The sequence below is a fragment of the Phyllobates terribilis genome, unplaced genomic scaffold (genome assembly GCF_046119375.1).
Source record: "Phyllobates terribilis strain yellow unplaced genomic scaffold, ASM4611937v1 Scaffold_9001__1_contigs__length_23789, whole genome shotgun sequence".
In the NCBI taxonomy this organism is placed as follows: Eukaryota; Metazoa; Chordata; class Amphibia; order Anura; family Dendrobatidae; genus Phyllobates; species Phyllobates terribilis.
Window position 1 is genome coordinate 1 of NW_027371741.1, and position 21,184 is coordinate 21,184.

Consider the following 21,184-nt stretch of genomic DNA (forward strand, 5'->3'; position numbering starts at 1 on the left):
GCGCCCGGCGTCACCCACTCGGGGAGCGTCCGTGCAGGCCCCGCCGGGCCACACCACCCCTTACTTTTGGTGCACGAGACTCCGCGATGCTGGGGGGCTGCGCCAGAGGGGCGCTCGTCGGCCCGGCGGGCTCCAACTCATACTTACCTGGCAGGGGAGATACCATGATCACTAAGGTGGTTCTCCCAGGGTGAGGCTCATCCATTGCACTCCGGGTGTGCTGACCCCTGCGATTTCCCCAAATGCGGGAAACTCGACTGCATAATTTGTGGTAGTGGGGGACTGCGTTCGCGCTTTCCCCTGATTTCCTCCAGTCAATGACAGAACAGTGCTTTGGGAATGATGAGAAGCTCGGAGAGGTGGACGTGGCCTTTGGCTCCCCCTTGTGGGCCTACGCCGCCACCTTCTCCCTGCCCTGGCTAAGAAGGGACGAGTTGCTTGCTTCTTTGTTGGCTTGGGGCCTTTTGCCTTTGCTTTGTGCTTTGTTTGTTGGACTTGGCGCCCCCTGCCTGCTGCTGGGGATTGATCTGCTCGTTTGCATCTCATTCACTTGGTGACGACATGGCTCCCTCTGCTCTTCTGCAGGTGTCGGGACTAGCGCCCCAACATGCTGGATTTGCAGCGAACCAAAGGCATGCTTTGGAGCACACGAGGCAACGCCGTGTTCCAGGGAGAGCGCGAGCGGCCGAAAGCCTCCTCCTGCGCAGGCACGCTCAAGGGTGGCCACTTGCAGCGTCCCCATCTCGCGGCCGGAGCTGGAGTTGTGAGTGGCCCGCCGGTGCACAGCTGTCTGCCGTTCGGTCGGTCGACCCGAAGCAGCTGCTGGGCCTGCCCTTGAGCCTCCTCCACCGTGCGTCCTCCTGGCCGCAGCTGAGTGAGTCACGACAGGGTGCCAGCAGAGGGTGGCAGCTGCAGAGCTCTAGCTGCCTGCCTGTTCCCGGCCGCAGCGACGTAGTGCTTGGGAGCAGCCGCCCCTATATGCAAATGATCAGGCTGCTGCTGCTGTGCATCTTGGACGGTTTTCCGCTTGAGCTCGGCCTGCCCTCTGGGGGACGGACGGGGCGTCAGCTGCGCCTTGAGCGCCCGGCGTCACCCACTCGGGGAGCGTCCGTGCAGGCGCCGCCGGGCCACACCACCCCTTACTTTTGGTGCACGAGACTCCGCGATGCTGGGGGGCTGCGCCAGAGGGGCGCTCGTCGGCCCGGCGGGCTCCAACTCATACTTACCTGGCAGGGGAGATACCATGATCACTAAGGTGGTTCTCCCAGGGTGAGGCTCATCCATTGCACTCCGGGTGTGCTGACCCCTGCGATTTCCCCAAATGCGGGAAACTCGACTGCATAATTTGTGGTAGTGGGGGACTGCGTTCGCGCTTTCCCCTGATTTCCTCCAGTCAATGACAGAACAGTGCTTTGGGAATGATGAGAAGCTCGGAGAGGTGGACGTGGCCTTTGGCTCCCCCTTGTGGGCCTACGCCGCCACCTTCTCCCTGCCCTGGCTAAGAAGGGACGAGTTGCTTGCTTCTTTGTTGGCTTGGGGCCTTTTGCCTTTGCTTTGTGCTTTGTTTGTTGGACTTGGCGCCCCCTGCCTGCTGCTGGGGATTGATCTGCTCGTTTGCATCTCATTCACTTGGTGACGACATGGCTCCCTCTGCTCTTCTGCAGGTGTCGGGACTAGCGCCCCAACATGCTGGATTTGCAGCGAACCAAAGGCATGCTTTGGAGCACACGAGGCAACGCCGTGTTCCAGGGAGAGCGCGAGCGGCCGAAAGCCTCCTCCTGCGCAGGCACGCTCAAGGGTGGCCACTTGCAGCGTCCCCATCTCGCGGCCGGAGCTGGAGTTGTGAGTGGCCCGCCGGTGCACAGCTGTCTGCCGTTCGGTCGGTCGACCCGAAGCAGCTGCTGGGCCTGCCCTTGAGCCTCCTCCACCGTGCGTCCTCCTGGCCGCAGCTGAGTGAGTCACGACAGGGTGCCAGCAGAGGGTGGCAGCTGCAGAGCTCTAGCTGCCTGCCTGTTCCCGGCCGCAGCGACGTAGTGCTTGGGAGCAGCCGCCCCTATATGCAAATGATCAGGCTGCTGCTGCTGTGCATCTTGGACGGTTTTCCGCTTGAGCTCGGCCTGCCCTCTGGGGGACGGACGGGGCGTCAGCTGCGCCTTGAGCGCCCGGCGTCACCCACTCGGGGAGCGTCCGTGCAGGCGCCGCCGGGCCACACCACCCCTTACTTTTGGTGCACGAGACTCCGCGATGCTGGGGGGCTGCGCCAGAGGGGCGCTCGTCGGCCCGGCGGGCTCCAACTCATACTTACCTGGCAGGGGAGATACCATGATCACTAAGGTGGTTCTCCCAGGGTGAGGCTCATCCATTGCACTCCGGGTGTGCTGACCCCTGCGATTTCCCCAAATGCGGGAAACTCGACTGCATAATTTGTGGTAGTGGGGGACTGCGTTCGCGCTTTCCCCTGATTTCCTCCAGTCAATGACAGAACAGTGCTTTGGGAATGATGAGAAGCTCGGAGAGGTGGACGTGGCCTTTGGCTCCCCCTTGTGGGCCTACGCCGCCACCTTCTCCCTGCCCTGGCTAAGAAGGGACGAGTTGCTTGCTTCTTTGTTGGCTTGGGGCCTTTTGCCTTTGCTTTGTGCTTTGTTTGTTGGACTTGGCGCCCCCTGCCTGCTGCTGGGGATTGATCTGCTCGTTTGCATCTCATTCACTTGGTGACGACATGGCTCCCTCTGCTCTTCTGCAGGTGTCGGGACTAGCGCCCCAACATGCTGGATTTGCAGCGAACCAAAGGCATGCTTTGGAGCACACGAGGCAACGCCGTGTTCCAGGGAGAGCGCGAGCGGCCGAAAGCCTCCTCCTGCGCAGGCACGCTCAAGGGTGGCCACTTGCAGCGTCCCCATCTCGCGGCCGGAGCTGGAGTTGTGAGTGGCCCGCCGGTGCACAGCTGTCTGCCGTTCGGTCGGTCGACCCGAAGCAGCTGCTGGGCCTGCCCTTGAGCCTCCTCCACCGTGCGTCCTCCTGGCCGCAGCTGAGTGAGTCACGACAGGGTGCCAGCAGAGGGTGGCAGCTGCAGAGCTCTAGCTGCCTGCCTGTTCCCGGCCGCAGCGACGTAGTGCTTGGGAGCAGCCGCCCCTATATGCAAATGATCAGGCTGCTGCTGCTGTGCATCTTGGACGGTTTTCCGCTTGAGCTCGGCCTGCCCTCTGGGGGACGGACGGGGCGTCAGCTGCGCCTTGAGCGCCCGGCGTCACCCACTCGGGGAGCGTCCGTGCAGGCGCCGCCGGGCCACACCACCCCTTACTTTTGGTGCACGAGACTCCGCGATGCTGGGGGGCTGCGCCAGAGGGGCGCTCGTCGGCCCGGCGGGCTCCAACTCATACTTACCTGGCAGGGGAGATACCATGATCACTAAGGTGGTTCTCCCAGGGTGAGGCTCATCCATTGCACTCCGGGTGTGCTGACCCCTGCGATTTCCCCAAATGCGGGAAACTCGACTGCATAATTTGTGGTAGTGGGGGACTGCGTTCGCGCTTTCCCCTGATTTCCTCCAGTCAATGACAGAACAGTGCTTTGGGAATGATGAGAAGCTCGGAGAGGTGGACGTGGCCTTTGGCTCCCCCTTGTGGGCCTACGCCGCCACCTTCTCCCTGCCCTGGCTAAGAAGGGACGAGTTGCTTGCTTCTTTGTTGGCTTGGGGCCTTTTGCCTTTGCTTTGTGCTTTGTTTGTTGGACTTGGCGCCCCCTGCCTGCTGCTGGGGATTGATCTGCTCGTTTGCATCTCATTCACTTGGTGACGACATGGCTCCCTCTGCTCTTCTGCAGGTGTCGGGACTAGCGCCCCAACATGCTGGATTTGCAGCGAACCAAAGGCATGCTTTGGAGCACACGAGGCAACGCCGTGTTCCAGGGAGAGCGCGAGCGGCCGAAAGCCTCCTCCTGCGCAGGCACGCTCAAGGGTGGCCACTTGCAGCGTCCCCATCTCGCGGCCGGAGCTGGAGTTGTGAGTGGCCCGCCGGTGCACAGCTGTCTGCCGTTCGGTCGGTCGACCCGAAGCAGCTGCTGGGCCTGCCCTTGAGCCTCCTCCACCGTGCGTCCTCCTGGCCGCAGCTGAGTGAGTCACGACAGGGTGCCAGCAGAGGGTGGCAGCTGCAGAGCTCTAGCTGCCTGCCTGTTCCCGGCCGCAGCGACGTAGTGCTTGGGAGCAGCCGCCCCTATATGCAAATGATCAGGCTGCTGCTGCTGTGCATCTTGGACGGTTTTCCGCTTGAGCTCGGCCTGCCCTCTGGGGGACGGACGGGGCGTCAGCTGCGCCTTGAGCGCCCGGCGTCACCCACTCGGGGAGCGTCCGTGCAGGCGCCGCCGGGCCACACCACCCCTTACTTTTGGTGCACGAGACTCCGCGATGCTGGGGGGCTGCGCCAGAGGGGCGCTCGTCGGCCCGGCGGGCTCCAACTCATACTTACCTGGCAGGGGAGATACCATGATCACTAAGGTGGTTCTCCCAGGGTGAGGCTCATCCATTGCACTCCGGGTGTGCTGACCCCTGCGATTTCCCCAAATGCGGGAAACTCGACTGCATAATTTGTGGTAGTGGGGGACTGCGTTCGCGCTTTCCCCTGATTTCCTCCAGTCAATGACAGAACAGTGCTTTGGGAATGATGAGAAGCTCGGAGAGGTGGACGTGGCCTTTGGCTCCCCCTTGTGGGCCTACGCCGCCACCTTCTCCCTGCCCTGGCTAAGAAGGGACGAGTTGCTTGCTTCTTTGTTGGCTTGGGGCCTTTTGCCTTTGCTTTGTGCTTTGTTTGTTGGACTTGGCGCCCCCTGCCTGCTGCTGGGGATTGATCTGCTCGTTTGCATCTCATTCACTTGGTGACGACATGGCTCCCTCTGCTCTTCTGCAGGTGTCGGGACTAGCGCCCCAACATGCTGGATTTGCAGCGAACCAAAGGCATGCTTTGGAGCACACGAGGCAACGCCGTGTTCCAGGGAGAGCGCGAGCGGCCGAAAGCCTCCTCCTGCGCAGGCACGCTCAAGGGTGGCCACTTGCAGCGTCCCCATCTCGCGGCCGGAGCTGGAGTTGTGAGTGGCCCGCCGGTGCACAGCTGTCTGCCGTTCGGTCGGTCGACCCGAAGCAGCTGCTGGGCCTGCCCTTGAGCCTCCTCCACCGTGCGTCCTCCTGGCCGCAGCTGAGTGAGTCACGACAGGGTGCCAGCAGAGGGTGGCAGCTGCAGAGCTCTAGCTGCCTGCCTGTTCCCGGCCGCAGCGACGTAGTGCTTGGGAGCAGCCGCCCCTATATGCAAATGATCAGGCTGCTGCTGCTGTGCATCTTGGACGGTTTTCCGCTTGAGCTCGGCCTGCCCTCTGGGGGACGGACGGGGCGTCAGCTGCGCCTTGAGCGCCCGGCGTCACCCACTCGGGGAGCGTCCGTGCAGGCGCCGCCGGGCCACACCACCCCTTACTTTTGGTGCACGAGACTCCGCGATGCTGGGGGGCTGCGCCAGAGGGGCGCTCGTCGGCCCGGCGGGCTCCAACTCATACTTACCTGGCAGGGGAGATACCATGATCACTAAGGTGGTTCTCCCAGGGTGAGGCTCATCCATTGCACTCCGGGTGTGCTGACCCCTGCGATTTCCCCAAATGCGGGAAACTCGACTGCATAATTTGTGGTAGTGGGGGACTGCGTTCGCGCTTTCCCCTGATTTCCTCCAGTCAATGACAGAACAGTGCTTTGGGAATGATGAGAAGCTCGGAGAGGTGGACGTGGCCTTTGGCTCCCCCTTGTGGGCCTACGCCGCCACCTTCTCCCTGCCCTGGCTAAGAAGGGACGAGTTGCTTGCTTCTTTGTTGGCTTGGGGCCTTTTGCCTTTGCTTTGTGCTTTGTTTGTTGGACTTGGCGCCCCCTGCCTGCTGCTGGGGATTGATCTGCTCGTTTGCATCTCATTCACTTGGTGACGACATGGCTCCCTCTGCTCTTCTGCAGGTGTCGGGACTAGCGCCCCAACATGCTGGATTTGCAGCGAACCAAAGGCATGCTTTGGAGCACACGAGGCAACGCCGTGTTCCAGGGAGAGCGCGAGCGGCCGAAAGCCTCCTCCTGCGCAGGCACGCTCAAGGGTGGCCACTTGCAGCGTCCCCATCTCGCGGCCGGAGCTGGAGTTGTGAGTGGCCCGCCGGTGCACAGCTGTCTGCCGTTCGGTCGGTCGACCCGAAGCAGCTGCTGGGCCTGCCCTTGAGCCTCCTCCACCGTGCGTCCTCCTGGCCGCAGCTGAGTGAGTCACGACAGGGTGCCAGCAGAGGGTGGCAGCTGCAGAGCTCTAGCTGCCTGCCTGTTCCCGGCCGCAGCGACGTAGTGCTTGGGAGCAGCCGCCCCTATATGCAAATGATCAGGCTGCTGCTGCTGTGCATCTTGGACGGTTTTCCGCTTGAGCTCGGCCTGCCCTCTGGGGGACGGACGGGGCGTCAGCTGCGCCTTGAGCGCCCGGCGTCACCCACTCGGGGAGCGTCCGTGCAGGCGCCGCCGGGCCACACCACCCCTTACTTTTGGTGCACGAGACTCCGCGATGCTGGGGGGCTGCGCCAGAGGGGCGCTCGTCGGCCCGGCGGGCTCCAACTCATACTTACCTGGCAGGGGAGATACCATGATCACTAAGGTGGTTCTCCCAGGGTGAGGCTCATCCATTGCACTCCGGGTGTGCTGACCCCTGCGATTTCCCCAAATGCGGGAAACTCGACTGCATAATTTGTGGTAGTGGGGGACTGCGTTCGCGCTTTCCCCTGATTTCCTCCAGTCAATGACAGAACAGTGCTTTGGGAATGATGAGAAGCTCGGAGAGGTGGACGTGGCCTTTGGCTCCCCCTTGTGGGCCTACCCCGCCACCTTCTCCCTGCCCTGGCTAAGAAGGGACGAGTTGCTTGCTTCTTTGTTGGCTTGGGGCCTTTTGCCTTTGCTTTGTGCTTTGTTTGTTGGACTTGGCGCCCCCTGCCTGCTGCTGGGGATTGATCTGCTCGTTTGCATCTCATTCACTTGGTGACGACATGGCTCCCTCTGCTCTTCTGCAGGTGTCGGGACTAGCGCCCCAACATGCTGGATTTGCAGCGAACCAAAGGCATGCTTTGGAGCACACGAGGCAACGCCGTGTTCCAGGGAGAGCGCGAGCGGCCGAAAGCCTCCTCCTGCGCAGGCACGCTCAAGGGTGGCCACTTGCAGCGTCCCCATCTCGCGGCCGGAGCTGGAGTTGTGAGTGGCCCGCCGGTGCACAGCTATCTGCCGTTCGGTCGGTCGACCCGAAGCAGCTGCTGGGCCTGCCCTTGAGCCTCCTCCACCGTGCGTCCTCCTGGCCGCAGCTGAGTGAGTCACGACAGGGTGCCAGCAGAGGGTGGCAGCTGCAGAGCTCTAGCTGCCTGCCTGTTCCCGGCCGCAGCGACGTAGTGCTTGGGAGCAGCCGCCCCTATATGCAAATGATCAGGCTGCTGCTGCTGTGCATCTTGGACGGTTTTCCGCTTGAGCTCGGCCTGCCCTCTGGGGGACGGACGGGGCGTCAGCTGCGCCTTGAGCGCCCGGCGTCACCCACTCGGGGAGCGTCCGTGCAGGCGCCGCCGGGCCACACCACCCCTTACTTTTGGTGCACGAGACTCCGCGATGCTGGGGGGCTGCGCCAGAGGGGCGCTCGTCGGCCCGGCGGGCTCCAACTCATACTTACCTGGCAGGGGAGATACCATGATCACTAAGGTGGTTCTCCCAGGGTGAGGCTCATCCATTGCACTCCGGGTGTGCTGACCCCTGCGATTTCCCCAAATGCGGGAAACTCGACTGCATAATTTGTGGTAGTGGGGGACTGCGTTCGCGCTTTCCCCTGATTTCCTCCAGTCAATGACAGAACAGTGCTTTGGGAATGATGAGAAGCTCGGAGAGGTGGACGTGGCCTTTGGCTCCCCCTTGTGGGCCTACGCCGCCACCTTCTCCCTGCCCTGGCTAAGAAGGGACGAGTTGCTTGCTTCTTTGTTGGCTTGGGGCCTTTTGCCTTTGCTTTGTGCTTTGTTTGTTGGACTTGGCGCCCCCTGCCTGCTGCTGGGGATTGATCTGCTCGTTTGCATCTCATTCACTTGGTGACGACATGGCTCCCTCTGCTCTTCTGCAGGTGTCGGGACTAGCGCCCCAACATGCTGGATTTGCAGCGAACCAAAGGCATGCTTTGGAGCACACGAGGCAACGCCGTGTTCCAGGGAGAGCGCGAGCGGCCGAAAGCCTCCTCCTGCGCAGGCACGCTCAAGGGTGGCCACTTGCAGCGTCCCCATCTCGCGGCCGGAGCTGGAGTTGTGAGTGGCCCGCCGGTGCACAGCTGTCTGCCGTTCGGTCGGTCGACCCGAAGCAGCTGCTGGGCCTGCCCTTGAGCCTCCTCCACCGTGCGTCCTCCTGGCCGCAGCTGAGTGAGTCACGACAGGGTGCCAGCAGAGGGTGGCAGCTGCAGAGCTCTAGCTGCCTGCCTGTTCCCGGCCGCAGCGACGTAGTGCTTGGGAGCAGCCGCCCCTATATGCAAATGATCAGGCTGCTGCTGCTGTGCATCTTGGACGGTTTTCCGCTTGAGCTCGGCCTGCCCTCTGGGGGACGGACGGGGCGTCAGCTGCGCCTTGAGCGCCCGGCGTCACCCACTCGGGGAGCGTCCGTGCAGGCGCCGCCGGGCCACACCACCCCTTACTTTTGGTGCACGAGACTCCGCGATGCTGGGGGGCTGCGCCAGAGGGGCGCTCGTCGGCCCGGCGGGCTCCAACTCATACTTACCTGGCAGGGGAGATACCATGATCACTAAGGTGGTTCTCCCAGGGTGAGGCTCATCCATTGCACTCCGGGTGTGCTGACCCCTGCGATTTCCCCAAATGCGGGAAACTCGACTGCATAATTTGTGGTAGTGGGGGACTGCGTTCGCGCTTTCCCCTGATTTCCTCCAGTCAATGACAGAACAGTGCTTTGGGAATGATGAGAAGCTCGGAGAGGTGGACGTGGCCTTTGGCTCCCCCTTGTGGGCCTACGCCGCCACCTTCTCCCTGCCCTGGCTAAGAAGGGACGAGTTGCTTGCTTCTTTGTTGGCTTGGGGCCTTTTGCCTTTGCTTTGTGCTTTGTTTGTTGGACTTGGCGCCCCCTGCCTGCTGCTGGGGATTGATCTGCTCGTTTGCATCTCATTCACTTGGTGACGACATGGCTCCCTCTGCTCTTCTGCAGGTGTCGGGACTAGCGCCCCAACATGCTGGATTTGCAGCGAACCAAAGGCATGCTTTGGAGCACACGAGGCAACGCCGTGTTCCAGGGAGAGCGCGAGCGGCCGAAAGCCTCCTCCTGCGCAGGCACGCTCAAGGGTGGCCACTTGCAGCGTCCCCATCTCGCGGCCGGAGCTGGAGTTGTGAGTGGCCCGCCGGTGCACAGCTGTCTGCCGTTCGGTCGGTCGACCCGAAGCAGCTGCTGGGCCTGCCCTTGAGCCTCCTCCACCGTGCGTCCTCCTGGCCGCAGCTGAGTGAGTCACGACAGGGTGCCAGCAGAGGGTGGCAGCTGCAGAGCTCTAGCTGCCTGCCTGTTCCCGGCCGCAGCGACGTAGTGCTTGGGAGCAGCCGCCCCTATATGCAAATGATCAGGCTGCTGCTGCTGTGCATCTTGGACGGTTTTCCGCTTGAGCTCGGCCTGCCCTCTGGGGGACGGACGGGGCGTCAGCTGCGCCTTGAGCGCCCGGCGTCACCCACTCGGGGAGCGTCCGTGCAGGCGCCGCCGGGCCACACCACCCCTTACTTTTGGTGCACGAGACTCCGCGATGCTGGGGGGCTGCGCCAGAGGGGCGCTCGTCGGCCCGGCGGGCTCCAACTCATACTTACCTGGCAGGGGAGATACCATGATCACTAAGGTGGTTCTCCCAGGGTGAGGCTCATCCATTGCACTCCGGGTGTGCTGACCCCTGCGATTTCCCCAAATGCGGGAAACTCGACTGCATAATTTGTGGTAGTGGGGGACTGCGTTCGCGCTTTCCCCTGATTTCCTCCAGTCAATGACAGAACAGTGCTTTGGGAATGATGAGAAGCTCGGAGAGGTGGACGTGGCCTTTGGCTCCCCCTTGTGGGCCTACGCCGCCACCTTCTCCCTGCCCTGGCTAAGAAGGGACGAGTTGCTTGCTTCTTTGTTGGCTTGGGGCCTTTTGCCTTTGCTTTGTGCTTTGTTTGTTGGACTTGGCGCCCCCTGCCTGCTGCTGGGGATTGATCTGCTCGTTTGCATCTCATTCACTTGGTGACGACATGGCTCCCTCTGCTCTTCTGCAGGTGTCGGGACTAGCGCCCCAACATGCTGGATTTGCAGCGAACCAAAGGCATGCTTTGGAGCACACGAGGCAACGCCGTGTTCCAGGGAGAGCGCGAGCGGCCGAAAGCCTCCTCCTGCGCAGGCACGCTCAAGGGTGGCCACTTGCAGCGTCCCCATCTCGCGGCCGGAGCTGGAGTTGTGAGTGGCCCGCCGGTGCACAGCTGTCTGCCGTTCGGTCGGTCGACCCGAAGCAGCTGCTGGGCCTGCCCTTGAGCCTCCTCCACCGTGCGTCCTCCTGGCCGCAGCTGAGTGAGTCACGACAGGGTGCCAGCAGAGGGTGGCAGCTGCAGAGCTCTAGCTGCCTGCCTGTTCCCGGCCGCAGCGACGTAGTGCTTGGGAGCAGCCGCCCCTATATGCAAATGATCAGGCTGCTGCTGCTGTGCATCTTGGACGGTTTTCCGCTTGAGCTCGGCCTGCCCTCTGGGGGACGGACGGGGCGTCAGCTGCGCCTTGAGCGCCCGGCGTCACCCACTCGGGGAGCGTCCGTGCAGGCGCCGCCGGGCCACACCACCCCTTACTTTTGGTGCACGAGACTCCGCGATGCTGGGGGGCTGCGCCAGAGGGGCGCTCGTCGGCCCGGCGGGCTCCAACTCATACTTACCTGGCAGGGGAGATACCATGATCACTAAGGTGGTTCTCCCAGGGTGAGGCTCATCCATTGCACTCCGGGTGTGCTGACCCCTGCGATTTCCCCAAATGCGGGAAACTCGACTGCATAATTTGTGGTAGTGGGGGACTGCGTTCGCGCTTTCCCCTGATTTCCTCCAGTCAATGACAGAACAGTGCTTTGGGAATGATGAGAAGCTCGGAGAGGTGGACGTGGCCTTTGGCTCCCCCTTGTGGGCCTACGCCGCCACCTTCTCCCTGCCCTGGCTAAGAAGGGACGAGTTGCTTGCTTCTTTGTTGGCTTGGGGCCTTTTGCCTTTGCTTTGTGCTTTGTTTGTTGGACTTGGCGCCCCCTGCCTGCTGCTGGGGATTGATCTGCTCGTTTGCATCTCATTCACTTGGTGACGACATGGCTCCCTCTGCTCTTCTGCAGGTGTCGGGACTAGCGCCCCAACATGCTGGATTTGCAGCGAACCAAAGGCATGCTTTGGAGCACACGAGGCAACGCCGTGTTCCAGGGAGAGCGCGAGCGGCCGAAAGCCTCCTCCTGCGCAGGCACGCTCAAGGGTGGCCACTTGCAGCGTCCCCATCTCGCGGCCGGAGCTGGAGTTGTGAGTGGCCCGCCGGTGCACAGCTGTCTGCCGTTCGGTCGGTCGACCCGAAGCAGCTGCTGGGCCTGCCCTTGAGCCTCCTCCACCGTGCGTCCTCCTGGCCGCAGCTGAGTGAGTCACGACAGGGTGCCAGCAGAGGGTGGCAGCTGCAGAGCTCTAGCTGCCTGCCTGTTCCCGGCCGCAGCGACGTAGTGCTTGGGAGCAGCCGCCCCTATATGCAAATGATCAGGCTGCTGCTGCTGTGCATCTTGGACGGTTTTCCGCTTGAGCTCGGCCTGCCCTCTGGGGGACGGACGGGGCGTCAGCTGCGCCTTGAGCGCCCGGCGTCACCCACTCGGGGAGCGTCCGTGCAGGCGCCGCCGGGCCACACCACCCCTTACTTTTGGTGCACGAGACTCCGCGATGCTGGGGGGCTGCGCCAGAGGGGCGCTCGTCGGCCCGGCGGGCTCCAACTCATACTTACCTGGCAGGGGAGATACCATGATCACTAAGGTGGTTCTCCCAGGGTGAGGCTCATCCATTGCACTCCGGGTGTGCTGACCCCTGCGATTTCCCCAAATGCGGGAAACTCGACTGCATAATTTGTGGTAGTGGGGGACTGCGTTCGCGCTTTCCCCTGATTTCCTCCAGTCAATGACAGAACAGTGCTTTGGGAATGATGAGAAGCTCGGAGAGGTGGACGTGGCCTTTGGCTCCCCCTTGTGGGCCTACGCCGCCACCTTCTCCCTGCCCTGGCTAAGAAGGGACGAGTTGCTTGCTTCTTTGTTGGCTTGGGGCCTTTTGCCTTTGCTTTGTGCTTTGTTTGTTGGACTTGGCGCCCCCTGCCTGCTGCTGGGGATTGATCTGCTCGTTTGCATCTCATTCACTTGGTGACGACATGGCTCCCTCTGCTCTTCTGCAGGTGTCGGGACTAGCGCCCCAACATGCTGGATTTGCAGCGAACCAAAGGCATGCTTTGGAGCACACGAGGCAACGCCGTGTTCCAGGGAGAGCGCGAGCGGCCGAAAGCCTCCTCCTGCGCAGGCACGCTCAAGGGTGGCCACTTGCAGCGTCCCCATCTCGCGGCCGGAGCTGGAGTTGTGAGTGGCCCGCCGGTGCACAGCTGTCTGCCGTTCGGTCGGTCGACCCGAAGCAGCTGCTGGGCCTGCCCTTGAGCCTCCTCCACCGTGCGTCCTCCTGGCCGCAGCTGAGTGAGTCACGACAGGGTGCCAGCAGAGGGTGGCAGCTGCAGAGCTCTAGCTGCCTGCCTGTTCCCGGCCGCAGCGACGTAGTGCTTGGGAGCAGCCGCCCCTATATGCAAATGATCAGGCTGCTGCTGCTGTGCATCTTGGACGGTTTTCCGCTTGAGCTCGGCCTGCCCTCTGGGGGACGGACGGGGCGTCAGCTGCGCCTTGAGCGCCCGGCGTCACCCACTCGGGGAGCGTCCGTGCAGGCGCCGCCGGGCCACACCACCCCTTACTTTTGGTGCACGAGACTCCGCGATGCTGGGGGGCTGCGCCAGAGGGGCGCTCGTCGGCCCGGCGGGCTCCAACTCATACTTACCTGGCAGGGGAGATACCATGATCACTAAGGTGGTTCTCCCAGGGTGAGGCTCATCCATTGCACTCCGGGTGTGCTGACCCCTGCGATTTCCCCAAATGCGGGAAACTCGACTGCATAATTTGTGGTAGTGGGGGACTGCGTTCGCGCTTTCCCCTGATTTCCTCCAGTCAATGACAGAACAGTGCTTTGGGAATGATGAGAAGCTCGGAGAGGTGGACGTGGCCTTTGGCTCCCCCTTGTGGGCCTACGCCGCCACCTTCTCCCTGCCCTGGCTAAGAAGGGACGAGTTGCTTGCTTCTTTGTTGGCTTGGGGCCTTTTGCCTTTGCTTTGTGCTTTGTTTGTTGGACTTGGCGCCCCCTGCCTGCTGCTGGGGATTGATCTGCTCGTTTGCATCTCATTCACTTGGTGACGACATGGCTCCCTCTGCTCTTCTGCAGGTGTCGGGACTAGCGCCCCAACATGCTGGATTTGCAGCGAACCAAAGGCATGCTTTGGAGCACACGAGGCAACGCCGTGTTCCAGGGAGAGCGCGAGCGGCCGAAAGCCTCCTCCTGCGCAGGCACGCTCAAGGGTGGCCACTTGCAGCGTCCCCATCTCGCGGCCGGAGCTGGAGTTGTGAGTGGCCCGCCGGTGCACAGCTGTCTGCCGTTCGGTCGGTCGACCCGAAGCAGCTGCTGGGCCTGCCCTTGAGCCTCCTCCACCGTGCGTCCTCCTGGCCGCAGCTGAGTGAGTCACGACAGGGTGCCAGCAGAGGGTGGCAGCTGCAGAGCTCTAGCTGCCTGCCTGTTCCCGGCCGCAGCGACGTAGTGCTTGGGAGCAGCCGCCCCTATATGCAAATGATCAGGCTGCTGCTGCTGTGCATCTTGGACGGTTTTCCGCTTGAGCTCGGCCTGCCCTCTGGGGGACGGACGGGGCGTCAGCTGCGCCTTGAGCGCCCGGCGTCACCCACTCGGGGAGCGTCCGTGCAGGCGCCGCCGGGCCACACCACCCCTTACTTTTGGTGCACGAGACTCCGCGATGCTGGGGGGCTGCGCCAGAGGGGCGCTCGTCGGCCCGGCGGGCTCCAACTCATACTTACCTGGCAGGGGAGATACCATGATCACTAAGGTGGTTCTCCCAGGGTGAGGCTCATCCATTGCACTCCGGGTGTGCTGACCCCTGCGATTTCCCCAAATGCGGGAAACTCGACTGCATAATTTGTGGTAGTGGGGGACTGCGTTCGCGCTTTCCCCTGATTTCCTCCAGTCAATGACAGAACAGTGCTTTGGGAATGATGAGAAGCTCGGAGAGGTGGACGTGGCCTTTGGCTCCCCCTTGTGGGCCTACGCCGCCACCTTCTCCCTGCCCTGGCTAAGAAGGGACGAGTTGCTTGCTTCTTTGTTGGCTTGGGGCCTTTTGCCTTTGCTTTGTGCTTTGTTTGTTGGACTTGGCGCCCCCTGCCTGCTGCTGGGGATTGATCTGCTCGTTTGCATCTCATTCACTTGGTGACGACATGGCTCCCTCTGCTCTTCTGCAGGTGTCGGGACTAGCGCCCCAACATGCTGGATTTGCAGCGAACCAAAGGCATGCTTTGGAGCACACGAGGCAACGCCGTGTTCCAGGGAGAGCGCGAGCGGCCGAAAGCCTCCTCCTGCGCAGGCACGCTCAAGGGTGGCCACTTGCAGCGTCCCCATCTCGCGGCCGGAGCTGGAGTTGTGAGTGGCCCGCCGGTGCACAGCTGTCTGCCGTTCGGTCGGTCGACCCGAAGCAGCTGCTGGGCCTGCCCTTGAGCCTCCTCCACCGTGCGTCCTCCTGGCCGCAGCTGAGTGAGTCACGACAGGGTGCCAGCAGAGGGTGGCAGCTGCAGAGCTCTAGCTGCCTGCCTGTTCCCGGCCGCAGCGACGTAGTGCTTGGGAGCAGCCGCCCCTATATGCAAATGATCAGGCTGCTGCTGCTGTGCATCTTGGACGGTTTTCCGCTTGAGCTCGGCCTGCCCTCTGGGGGACGGACGGGGCGTCAGCTGCGCCTTGAGCGCCCGGCGTCACCCACTCGGGGAGCGTCCGTGCAGGCGCCGCCGGGCCACACCACCCCTTACTTTTGGTGCACGAGACTCCGCGATGCTGGGGGGCTGCGCCAGAGGGGCGCTCGTCGGCCCGGCGGGCTCCAACTCATACTTACCTGGCAGGGGAGATACCATGATCACTAAGGTGGTTCTCCCAGGGTGAGGCTCATCCATTGCACTCCGGGTGTGCTGACCCCTGCGATTTCCCCAAATGCGGGAAACTCGACTGCATAATTTGTGGTAGTGGGGGACTGCGTTCGCGCTTTCCCCTGATTTCCTCCAGTCAATGACAGAACAGTGCTTTGGGAATGATGAGAAGCTCGGAGAGGTGGACGTGGCCTTTGGCTCCCCCTTGTGGGCCTACGCCGCCACCTTCTCCCTGCCCTGGCTAAGAAGGGACGAGTTGCTTGCTTCTTTGTTGGCTTGGGGCCTTTTGCCTTTGCTTTGTGCTTTGTTTGTTGGACTTGGCGCCCCCTGCCTGCTGCTGGGGATTGATCTGCTCGTTTGCATCTCATTCACTTGGTGACGACATGGCTCCCTCTGCTCTTCTGCAGGTGTCGGGACTAGCGCCCCAACATGCTGGATTTGCAGCGAACCAAAGGCATGCTTTGGAGCACACGAGGCAACGCCGTGTTCCAGGGAGAGCGCGAGCGGCCGAAAGCCTCCTCCTGCGCAGGCACGCTCAAGGGTGGCCACTTGCAGCGTCCCCATCTCGCGGCCGGAGCTGGAGTTGTGAGTGGCCCGCCGGTGCACAGCTGTCTGCCGTTCGGTCGGTCGACCCGAAGCAGCTGCTGGGCCTGCCCTTGAGCCTCCTCCACCGTGCGTCCTCCTGGCCGCAGCTGAGTGAGTCACGACAGGGTGCCAGCAGAGGGTGGCAGCTGCAGAGCTCTAGCTGCCTGCCTGTTCCCGGCCGCAGCGACGTAGTGCTTGGGAGCAGCCGCCCCTATATGCAAATGATCAGGCTGCTGCTGCTGTGCATCTTGGACGGTTTTCCGCTTGAGCTCGGCCTGCCCTCTGGGGGACGGACGGGGCGTCAGCTGCGCCTTGAGCGCCCGGCGTCACCCACTCGGGGAGCGTCCGTGCAGGCGCCGCCGGGCCACACCACCCCTTACTTTTGGTGCACGAGACTCCGCGATGCTGGGGGGCTGCGCCAGAGGGGCGCTCGTCGGCCCGGCGGGCTCCAACTCATACTTACCTGGCAGGGGAGATACCATGATCACTAAGGTGGTTCTCCCAGGGTGAGGCTCATCCATTGCACTCCGGGTGTGCTGACCCCTGCGATTTCCCCAAATGCGGGAAACTCGACTGCATAATTTGTGGTAGTGGGGGACTGCGTTCGCGCTTTCCCCTGATTTCCTCCAGTCAATGACAGAACAGTGCTTTGGGAATGATGAGAAGCTCGGAGAGGTGGACGTGGCCTTTGGCTCCCCCTTGTGGGCCTACGCCGCCACCTTCTCCCTGCCCTGGCTAAGAAGGGACGAGTTGCTTGCTTCTTTGTTGGCTTGGGGCCTTTTGCCTTTGCTTTGTGCTTTGTTTGTTGGACTTGGCGCCCCCTGCCTGCTGCTGGGGATTGATCTGCTCGTTTGCATCTCATTCACTTGGTGACGACATGGCTCCCTCTGCTCTTCTGCAGGTGTCGGGACTAGCGCCCCAACATGCTGGATTTGCAGCGAACCAAAGGCATGCTTTGGAGCACACGAGGCAACGCCGTGTTCCAGGGAGAGCGCGAGCGGCCGAAAGCCTCCTCCTGCGCAGGCACGCTCAAGGGTGGCCACTTGCAGCGTCCCCATCTCGCGGTCGGAGCTGGAGTTGTGAGTGGCCCGCCGGTGCACAGCTGTCTGCCGTTCGGTCGGTCGACCCGAAGCAGCTGCTGGGCCTGCCCTTGAGCCTCCTCCACCGTGCGTCCTCCTGGCCGCAGCTGAGTGAGTCACGACAGGGTGCCAGCAGAGGGTGGCAGCTGCAGAGCTCTAGCTGCCTGCCTGTTCCCGGCCGCAGCGACGTAGTGCTTGGGAGCAGCCGCCCCTATATGCAAATGATCAGGCTGCTGCTGCTGTGCATCTTGGACGGTTTTCCGCTTGAGCTCGGCCTGCCCTCTGGGGGACGGACGGGGCGTCAGCTGCGCCTTGAGCGCCCGGCGTCACCCACTCGGGGAGCGTCCGTGCAGGCGCCGCCGGGCCACACCACCCCTTACTTTTGGTGCACGAGACTCCGCGATGCTGGGGGGCTGCGCCAGAGGGGCGCTCGTCGGCCCGGCGGGCTCCAACTCATACTTACCTGGCAGGGGAGATACCATGATCACTAAGGTGGTTCTCCCAGGGTGAGGCTCATCCATTGCACTCCGGGTGTGCTGACCCCTGCGATTTCCCCAAATGCGGGAAACTCGACTGCATAATTTGTGGTAGTGGGGGACTGCGTTCGCGCTTTCCCCTGATTTCCTCCAGTCAATGACAGAACAGTGCTTTGGGAATGATGAGAAGCTCGGAGAGGTGGACGTGGCCTTTGGCTCCCCCTTGTGGGCCTACGCCGCCACCTTCTCCCTGCCCTGGCTAAGAAGGGACGAGTTGCTTGCTTCTTTGTTGGCTTGGGGCCTTTTGCCTTTGCTTTGTGCTTTGTTTGTTGGACTTGGCGCCCCCTGCCTGCTGCTGGGGATTGATCTGCTCGTTTGCATCTCATTCACTTGGTGACGACATGGCTCCCTCTGCTCTTCTGCAGGTGTCGGGACTAGCGCCCCAACATGCTGGATTTGCAGCGAACCAAAGGCATGCTTTGGAGCACACGAGGCAACGCCGTGTTCCAGGGAGAGCGCGAGCGGCCGAAAGCCTCCTCCTGCGCAGGCACGCTCAAGGGTGGCCACTTGCAGCGTCCCCATCTCGCGGCCGGAGCTGGAGTTGTGAGTGGCCCGCCGGTGCACAGCTGTCTGCCGTTCGGTCGGTCGACCCGAAGCAGCTGCTGGGCCTGCCCTTGAGCCTCCTCCACCGTGCGTCCTCCTGGCCGCAGCTGAGTGAGTCACGACAGGGTGCCAGCAGAGGGTGGCAGCTGCAGAGCTCTAGCTGCCTGCCTGTTCCCGGCCGCAGCGACGTAGTGCTTGGGAGCAGCCGCCCCTATATGCAAATGATCAGGCTGCTGCTGCTGTGCATCTTGGACGGTTTTCCGCTTGAGCTCGGCCTGCCCTCTGGGGGACGGACGGGGCGTCAGCTGCGCCTTGAGCGCCCGGCGTCACCCACTCGGGGAGCGTCCGTGCAGGCGCCGCCGGGCCACACCACCCCTTACTTTTGGTGCACGAGACTCCGCGATGCTGGGGGGCTGCGCCAGAGGGGCGCTCGTCGGCCCGGCGGGCTCCAACTCATACTTACCTGGCAGGGGAGATACCATGATCACTAAGGTGGTTCTCCCAGGGTGAGGCTCATCCATTGCACTCCGGGTGTGCTGACCCCTGCGATTTCCCCAAATGCGGGAAACTCGACTGCATAATTTGTGGTAGTGGGGGACTGCGTTCGCGCTTTCCCCTGATTTCCTCCAGTCAATGACAGAACAGTGCTTTGGGAATGATGAGAAGCTCGGAGAGGTGGACGTGGCCTTTGGCTCCCCCTTGTGGGCCTACGCCGCCACCTTCTCCCTGCCCTGGCTAAGAAGGGACGAGTTGCTTGCTTCTTTGTTGGCTTGGGGCCTTTTGCCTTTGCTTTGTGCTTTGTTTGTTGGACTTGGCGCCCCCTGCCTGCTGCTGGGGATTGATCTGCTCGTTTGCATCTCATTCACTTGGTGACGACATGGCTCCCTCTGCTCTTCTGCAGGTGTCGGGACTAGCGCCCCAACATGCTGGATTTGCAGCGAACCAAAGGCATGCTTTGGAGCACACGAGGCAACGCCGTGTTCCAGGGAGAGCGCGAGCGGCCGAAAGCCTCCTCCTGCGCAGGCACGCTCAAGGGTGGCCACTTGCAGCGTCCCCATCTCGCGGCCGGAGCTGGAGTTGTGAGTGGCCCGCCGGTGCACAGCTGTCTGCCGTTCGGTCGGTCGACCCGAAGCAGCTGCTGGGCCTGCCCTTGAGCCTCCTCCACCGTGCGTCCTCCTGGCCGCAGCTGAGTGAGTCACGACAGGGTGCCAGCAGAGGGTGGCAGCTGCAGAGCTCTAGCTGCCTGCCTGTTCCCGGCCGCAGCGACGTAGTGCTTGGGAGCAGCCGCCCCTATATGCAAATGATCAGGCTGCTGCTGCTGTGCATCTTGGACGGTTTTCCGCTTGAGCTCGGCCTGCCCTCTGGGGGACGGACGGGGCGTCAGCTGCGCCTTGAGCGCCCGGCGTCACCCACTCGGGGAGCGTCCGTGCAGGCGCCGCCGGGCCACACCACCCCTTACTTTTGGTGCACGAGACTCCGCGATGCTGGGGGGCTGCGCCAGAGGGGCGCTCGTCGGCCCGGCGGGCTCCAACTCATACTTACCTGGCAGGGGAGATACCATGATCACTAAGGTGGTTCTCCCAGGGTGAGGCTCATCCATTGCACTCCGGGTGTGCTGACCCCTGCGATTTCCCCAAATGCGGGAAACTCGACTGCATAATTTGTGGTAGTGGGGGACTGCGTTCGCGCTTTCCCCTGATTTCCTCCAGTCAATGACAGAACAGTGCTTTGGGAATGATGAGAAGCTCGGAGAGGTGGACATGGCCTTTGGCTCCCCCTTGTGGGCCTACGCCGCCACTTTCTCCCTGCCCTGGCTAAGAAGGGACGAGTTGCTTGCTTCTTTGTTGGCTTGGGGCCTTTTGCCTTTGCTTTGTGCTTTGTTTGTTGGACTTGGCGCCCCCTGCCTGCTGCTGGGGATTGATCTGCTCGTTTGCATCTCATTCACTTGGTGACGACATGGCTCCCTCTGCTCTTCTGCAGGTGTCGGGACTAGCGCCCCAACATGCTGGATTTGCAGCGAACCAAAGGCATGCTTTGGAGCACACGAGGCAACGCCGTGTTCCAGGGAGAGCGCGAGCGGCCGAAAGCCTCCTCCTGCGCAGGCACGCTCAAGGGTGGCCACTTGCAGCGTCCCCATCTCGCGGCCGGAGCTGGAGTTGTGAGTGGCCCGCCGGTGCACAGCTGTCTGCCGTTCGGTCGGTCGACCCGAAGCAGCTGCTGGGCCTGCCCTTGAGCCTCCTCCACCGTGCGTCCTCCTGGCCGCAGCTGAGTGAGTCACGACAGGGTGCCAGCAGAGGGTGGCAGCTGCAGAGCTCTAGCTGCCTGCCTGTTCCCGGCCGCAGCGACGTAGTGCTTGGGAGCAGCCGCCCCTATATGAAAATGATCAGGCTGCTGCTGCTGTGCATCTTGGACGGTTTTCCGCTTGAGCTCGGCCTGCCCTCTGGGGGACGGACGGGGCGTCAGCTGCGCCTTGAGCGCCCGGCGTCACCCACTCGGGGAGCGTCCGTGCAGGCGCCGCCGGGCCACACCACCCCTTACTTTTGGTGCACGAGACTCCGCGATGCTGGGGGGCTGCGCCAGAGGGGCGCTCGTCGGCCCGGCGGTCTCCAACTCATACTTACCTGGCAGGGGAGATACCATGATCACTAAGGTGGTTCTCCCAGGGTGAGGCTCATCCATTGCACTCCGGGTGTGCTGACCCCTGCGATTTCCCCAAATGCGGGAAACTCGACTGCATAATTTGTGGTAGTGGGGGACTGCGTTCGCGCTTTCCCCTGATTTCCTCCAGTCAATGACAGAACAGTGCTTTGGGAATGATGAGAAGCTCGGAGAGGTGGACGTGGCCTTTGGCTCCCCCTTGTGGGCCTACGCCGCCACCTTCTCCCTGCCCTGGCTAAGAAGGGACGAGTTGCTTGCTTCTTTGTTGGCTTGGGGCCTTTTGCCTTTGCTTTGTGCTTTGTTTGTTGGACTTGGCGCCCCCTGCCTGCTGCTGGGGATTGATCTGCTCGTTTGCATCTCATTCACTTGGTGACGACATGGCTCCCTCTGCTCTTCTGCAGGTGTCGGGACTAGCGCCCCAACATGCTGGATTTGCAGCGAACCAAAGGCATGCTTTGGAGCACACGAGGCAACGCCGTGTTCCAGGGAGAGCGCGAGC

General features: G+C 62.5%; 20 non-coding genes across 20 annotated transcripts; all 20 read left to right on the forward strand.

Annotated features, from left to right (window-relative positions):
* The first annotated feature begins 139 nt into the window (after positions 1–139).
* On the forward strand, positions 140–303 carry LOC141252471 (U1 spliceosomal RNA). Its single transcript, XR_012313881.1, has one exon. It is a non-coding gene; the product is annotated as a U1 spliceosomal RNA (small nuclear RNA).
* Positions 304–1,218: 915 nt separating this feature from the next.
* On the forward strand, positions 1,219–1,382 carry LOC141252483 (U1 spliceosomal RNA). The gene has a single exon (XR_012313892.1). It is a non-coding gene; the product is annotated as a U1 spliceosomal RNA (small nuclear RNA).
* A 915-nt stretch (positions 1,383–2,297) lies between these two features.
* LOC141252489 (U1 spliceosomal RNA) lies at positions 2,298–2,461 on the forward strand. The gene has a single exon (XR_012313898.1). It is a non-coding gene; the product is annotated as a U1 spliceosomal RNA (small nuclear RNA).
* A 915-nt stretch (positions 2,462–3,376) lies between these two features.
* On the forward strand, positions 3,377–3,540 carry LOC141252490 (U1 spliceosomal RNA). Its single transcript, XR_012313899.1, has one exon. It is a non-coding gene; the product is annotated as a U1 spliceosomal RNA (small nuclear RNA).
* Positions 3,541–4,455: 915 nt separating this feature from the next.
* Positions 4,456–4,619, forward strand: LOC141252491 (U1 spliceosomal RNA). Its single transcript, XR_012313900.1, has one exon. It is a non-coding gene; the product is annotated as a U1 spliceosomal RNA (small nuclear RNA).
* Positions 4,620–5,534: 915 nt separating this feature from the next.
* LOC141252472 (U1 spliceosomal RNA) lies at positions 5,535–5,698 on the forward strand. Its single transcript, XR_012313882.1, has one exon. It is a non-coding gene; the product is annotated as a U1 spliceosomal RNA (small nuclear RNA).
* A 915-nt stretch (positions 5,699–6,613) lies between these two features.
* LOC141252473 (U1 spliceosomal RNA) lies at positions 6,614–6,777 on the forward strand. The gene has a single exon (XR_012313883.1). It is a non-coding gene; the product is annotated as a U1 spliceosomal RNA (small nuclear RNA).
* Positions 6,778–7,692: 915 nt separating this feature from the next.
* Positions 7,693–7,856, forward strand: LOC141252474 (U1 spliceosomal RNA). The gene has a single exon (XR_012313884.1). It is a non-coding gene; the product is annotated as a U1 spliceosomal RNA (small nuclear RNA).
* Positions 7,857–8,771: 915 nt separating this feature from the next.
* Positions 8,772–8,935, forward strand: LOC141252475 (U1 spliceosomal RNA). Its single transcript, XR_012313885.1, has one exon. It is a non-coding gene; the product is annotated as a U1 spliceosomal RNA (small nuclear RNA).
* A 915-nt stretch (positions 8,936–9,850) lies between these two features.
* Positions 9,851–10,014, forward strand: LOC141252476 (U1 spliceosomal RNA). Its single transcript, XR_012313886.1, has one exon. It is a non-coding gene; the product is annotated as a U1 spliceosomal RNA (small nuclear RNA).
* A 915-nt stretch (positions 10,015–10,929) lies between these two features.
* Positions 10,930–11,093, forward strand: LOC141252477 (U1 spliceosomal RNA). The gene has a single exon (XR_012313887.1). It is a non-coding gene; the product is annotated as a U1 spliceosomal RNA (small nuclear RNA).
* A 915-nt stretch (positions 11,094–12,008) lies between these two features.
* Positions 12,009–12,172, forward strand: LOC141252479 (U1 spliceosomal RNA). Its single transcript, XR_012313888.1, has one exon. It is a non-coding gene; the product is annotated as a U1 spliceosomal RNA (small nuclear RNA).
* Positions 12,173–13,087: 915 nt separating this feature from the next.
* LOC141252480 (U1 spliceosomal RNA) lies at positions 13,088–13,251 on the forward strand. Its single transcript, XR_012313889.1, has one exon. It is a non-coding gene; the product is annotated as a U1 spliceosomal RNA (small nuclear RNA).
* A 915-nt stretch (positions 13,252–14,166) lies between these two features.
* Positions 14,167–14,330, forward strand: LOC141252481 (U1 spliceosomal RNA). The gene has a single exon (XR_012313890.1). It is a non-coding gene; the product is annotated as a U1 spliceosomal RNA (small nuclear RNA).
* A 915-nt stretch (positions 14,331–15,245) lies between these two features.
* Positions 15,246–15,409, forward strand: LOC141252482 (U1 spliceosomal RNA). Its single transcript, XR_012313891.1, has one exon. It is a non-coding gene; the product is annotated as a U1 spliceosomal RNA (small nuclear RNA).
* Positions 15,410–16,324: 915 nt separating this feature from the next.
* On the forward strand, positions 16,325–16,488 carry LOC141252484 (U1 spliceosomal RNA). Its single transcript, XR_012313893.1, has one exon. It is a non-coding gene; the product is annotated as a U1 spliceosomal RNA (small nuclear RNA).
* A 915-nt stretch (positions 16,489–17,403) lies between these two features.
* LOC141252485 (U1 spliceosomal RNA) lies at positions 17,404–17,567 on the forward strand. Its single transcript, XR_012313894.1, has one exon. It is a non-coding gene; the product is annotated as a U1 spliceosomal RNA (small nuclear RNA).
* A 915-nt stretch (positions 17,568–18,482) lies between these two features.
* LOC141252486 (U1 spliceosomal RNA) lies at positions 18,483–18,646 on the forward strand. Its single transcript, XR_012313895.1, has one exon. It is a non-coding gene; the product is annotated as a U1 spliceosomal RNA (small nuclear RNA).
* A 915-nt stretch (positions 18,647–19,561) lies between these two features.
* On the forward strand, positions 19,562–19,725 carry LOC141252487 (U1 spliceosomal RNA). Its single transcript, XR_012313896.1, has one exon. It is a non-coding gene; the product is annotated as a U1 spliceosomal RNA (small nuclear RNA).
* A 915-nt stretch (positions 19,726–20,640) lies between these two features.
* Positions 20,641–20,804, forward strand: LOC141252488 (U1 spliceosomal RNA). The gene has a single exon (XR_012313897.1). It is a non-coding gene; the product is annotated as a U1 spliceosomal RNA (small nuclear RNA).
* Positions 20,805–21,184: the final 380 nt, after the last annotated feature.